Below are 4,531 nucleotides of genomic sequence, written 5' to 3'. Positions count from 1 at the left end.
TCAATTCAATAGATAGATCCTAGTCACAGAACCTAGGATGGTGGAGGGAAGTTCTTTATCAACCCTTTTATATGCTTGTTAATACATATTTTATTAGATATACAATGAAAATTAAATTAAAAAGTGCAGATATACACTTTTTTTCTTTTGGTTTTATTGAGATGTAATTGACATACAGCTCTATATAAATTTAAAGTGCAAAACATAATGATTTGACTTACATCATGAAATGACTATCACAATAAGTTTACTAAATATTCATTATCCATATAGATACAAAAGTAAAGAAATAGGAAACACTTTTTATGTGTAATGGGAACTCTTAGTATTTACTCTCTTAATTTTTATCTATAACATACAGCAATATTAATTGTATTTATCACTTTTTCATTATCATTGTGCTCAGTCATGTCTGACTCTTTGTGATGCTATGAACTGTAGTCTGCCAGGCTCCTACATCCATGGGATTTCCCAGGCAAGTATACTGGAGTGGGTTGCCATTTCCTCCTCCAGTGAATCTTTGTGACCCAGGTATCAAACCCACATCTCCTGCATCTCCTTCATTGGCAGATGGATTCTTTACCACTCTGCCACCTATCATTGTACACTAAATCCCTAGTATTCATTTTTTTTAAGGTACTTGTCCACTGTCTTTATCCACATCCCTACTCTCCCTATACCCTGCCTCTGGGAACAACAAATCTGATCACCATTTCTATGAGTTTATTTGTTTCTTTTTGAAGTATAAATGACCTACAACTCTTGTTAGTTCCTATTATAAAGCATAGTGATTTTTTTTCTATACATTTCAAAATGATCACAATAAATTTGTGTACTGTATCTCACCATATAAAGATAATTTCTTCCTTTTGAAATTCCCTTGAGAAATTAAGATATTTAATCATAGTGCAAATCAGTTTAATAAGGAAATATATTTGGAAATATTTGCAAAAAAATTCAGTTTTTAACAATAAGAAAGATTAAAATGTCAGAGGACATTTCATAGGATAACACACACACCATGATGTATAAGACCAAGACAGCAGATTTCAGTATTGAGAAAGAATGTTCTAGTTATCTCTTAATACTCTGTTTAATACTGTTAATTGTGAAAGGATAAACAGATGATGTTAACAGGTAATGAGCAAGGTATTTGTCAATTCTATAACAGAGGGGTAAAATATCCCTATAGCAAAGCAACAAATGGTTGAGACTTTTGTAACTAACAGGTCATTTAGACATAGACATGTAAATATGGATTATATTTTAAATCAAAAGTAGCCTTTCTATGATCAAATGACTGAGATATGGAATCTTTTAAAAGCTCATCTTCAAAATAAAAGAAAATATCAAATGATTGATGTGGTAAGGTGAAAAATGAGTTTCAAAAAGATACCTTCATCAAATCCCTGGAATCTATAAATGTTATCTCATTTGGAAAAAGGCTCTTTGAAGATGGAATTAAGTTAAGGATCTTGAGGCAAAATCATCCTAGATTATAAGGATGGGCTCTGAGACGTACAGGAGAACAGGGAATACAAATGCCTTTCTGACACATCCTGGGGGTGCTGGTCCTGAACTTTTCAAACTCAATCAGGAGCAGTGATACAATGTATATGTTGTATATATTCTATTGTATGCTGCTACTGCTTCTGCTGCTAAGTCACTTCAGTTGTGTCCGACTCTGTGCGACCCCATAGACGGCAGCCCACCAGGCTCCCCCATCCCTGGGATTCTCCAGACAAGAACAGGAGTGGGTTGCCATTTCCTTCTCCAATGCATGAAAGTGAAAACTGAAAATGAAGTCACTCAGTCGTGTCCGATCCTCAGCGACCCCATGGACCCTTCCAGGCTCCTCCATCCATGGGATTTTCCAGGCAAGAGTACTAGAGTGGGTTGCCATTGCCTTCTCTGATTCTATTGTATATATTCTATGTGTTTTTCTTTCTCTCAGAAAAATGACAGAAAGGGAGATGGTGTGAAGGTAAAATAGGAAAAGTGGTTGCTGAAGCTATATTTCATTCTTTCTAGAATACTACAAATTTAATGAAACAGGCTTAAGCAAGAGTTTTTCAGCCTTGGTACTGTGGGCATAGACCTGTTATTACAATAGTTTAGATGGGACAAGTTTTTGTGTAGGAGCTATCTATTAATATGTATTGTAACACATTTGGCAAAATTCCTGTCCTTTACCTGCTCAATGCACACAGTATCTCCCCCTGTCCTTGTGATCATCAAAAATGTCTCTTGGTGTTATTAACTATCCCCTGGGAAGAACACCTCTAAAAAAAAAAAAAAAAAGCCTTGTATTAAGCTTATTGTTTTTATTTCTGTGTGAAATTTGAATTTTCACAGTGACTATGTTTAGGAGATCATTTATATTTCACTTTTATATTGTTAAGTCCTGGGGTCCTAGCAGTGAGCCAGTCATCTCCAGTTCCTGACTTTATGAGGCTTAGAGTCTCAGTGGAAATGACACACAGAAATCAAATTACTACGAAAACAGTAATGATGACAAACAGTTAGTTGCTAACTCATAGCTGTTCCTCTCATCTTTACTAAGAGAACTTGACTTTGTTCTGGATGACAGAATATTCAGTTACATGAGGATGCATATTTTTCTTTGCCAGAAGCTCACTTTGTACTCCCTTGAATTTTTTGAATACAAGGGTGGTTGCTTGTTGAATTCTGTTGAATGAAGTGAAAGAAGTTGTTTTCCGAGCATGCTATAGAAAATATTCTTATTTCTACTATTAAGAAAGCTAATTTTTCTGCCCAACCCTACACCTCCTTTCCCCAGCCTTTGGAAGGATTGAAGCTGAGTTGCAAGAGCCATCTTGTTACCAAGAGAATCAAAGCAACCTAGAGGCTTGATGTAATTGTAATGCTAAAGTGAAAAGTGAAAGTGAAGTCGCTCAGTCGTGTCCGACTCTTAGCGACCCCGTAGACTACAGCCCACCAGGCCCTCCATCCATGGGATTTTCCAGGCAAGAGTACTGGAGTGGGGTGCCATTGCCTTCTCCATTAACAGCGGCTAGGCATATTATATTTACTTGGAGCTGGTATACTTGGTGACAGCCTTAGTGCCCTCGGACACAGAGTGCTTGGCCAGCTCCCCAGGTAGCAGCAAGCACAAGGCAGTCTGGATCTCCCTGGATGCAATAGTCGAGTGCTTGTTGTAATGAATGCATCAGGCACGATGCCTTGCCAGCGATGCACTCAGAAATGTCATTGATGAAGGAGTTCATGATTGCCATGGCCTTGGACGAGATACTGATGTCCGGATGGACTTGCTTCAGCACCTTGTACACATACATGGAGTAGCTCTCCTTGCAGCTGCGCTTGTGCTTCTTGCCGTCCTTCTTCTGGGCCTTGGTCACAGCTTTTTTAGAGCCCTTTTTAGGGGAAGGAGCAGACTTAGCCGGTTCTATTAGAAAGGGAAAGTCACTCAGTAGTGTCCTACTCTTTGCAACCCCATGGACTATGCAATCCATGGAATTCTCTAGGCCAGAATACTAGAGTGGGTACCTTTGCTTTCTCCAGGAGATCTTCCCAATCCAGGGATCGAACCCAGGTCTCCCCGTTGGATTCTTTACAAGCTGAGCCACAAGGGAAGCCCAAATCACTATTATAATATATTACAATAAACTCAAGGCTTGTAAAAGTTGCTTTTAATCAGTTATTCTGTCTCATGAAGCAAATATTACTGATTTCCAAATTGTCCATACTTGTGGTGAGCGAGATATACATGGGTATTAACTAAGGGAAAGTTATGGTATCGTATACTGGTCAGAGAAAGGATGGTGCAAAAGCCCTGAGGTGTAATTTCAAGGATTAAATGAAAGTCTCAGTGAGCAGAGTTTGAAGAAGAATGAGAATGATGTGGCATTGGCTAGAAAGCTAGGCATAACTTGACAAGACATCAAACATGTCTTGTAAAGAGTAAAACAAATGCAGATGGAGGGAGATTGGTTTGAAAGATGTTGCAGGGAGTCAGGATGGTGATGCTTATGGTTGACAAGAGAACTGGCAGTGCTTCTCAGTGGTTCTAACTTCTGTTTTTAATCTGTAAAACATAGCTAGTCTTAAATATAAAACCTAATTTGGGGGGACAGTTTTATTCTAAGCCAGTTAGGTGTGAGTTCTATAGTCACATGCTAATGTAAAGATAGTTACAAAACCAGAAAATTCAAGTTTATATTGCAGTTGGTTAAGAATATTTTATTCATTCTTTCAGGTAAAGAAATATTCTTGCCCAATGCCTAAAATTTGCCTAATGTCTTTTAATCACTCTCTCCACATATTTCTTGAGCATAAAATAAGAGTAGCTCTACACAGTCAGCAAAAACAAGAACGGGAGCTGACTGTGGCTCAGATCATGAACTCCTTATTGCCAAATTCAGACTGAAATTGAAGAAAGTAGGGAAAACCACTAGACCATTCAGGTACGACCTAAATCAAATCCCTTATGATTGTACAGTGGAAGTGAGAAATAGATTTAAGGGCCTAGATCTGATAGATAGAGTGCCTG

At 38.0% G+C, this 4,531-nt stretch overlaps 1 pseudogene; it reads right to left on the bottom strand.

Moving 5' to 3' along the window:
* Positions 1 to 3,049: 3,049 nt before the first annotated feature.
* LOC138987869 (histone H2B type 2-E-like) lies at positions 3,050 to 3,494 on the bottom strand (annotated as a pseudogene).
* Between the last annotated feature and the right edge of the window lie 1,037 nt (positions 3,495 to 4,531).

Source organism: Bos mutus, chromosome 5 (genome assembly GCF_027580195.1).
Source record: "Bos mutus isolate GX-2022 chromosome 5, NWIPB_WYAK_1.1, whole genome shotgun sequence".
Lineage (NCBI taxonomy): Eukaryota > Metazoa > Chordata > Mammalia > Artiodactyla > Bovidae > Bos > Bos mutus.
Note: the sequence above shows the minus strand (reverse complement) of the source record. Positions and strands in the feature narration are given on the sequence as shown.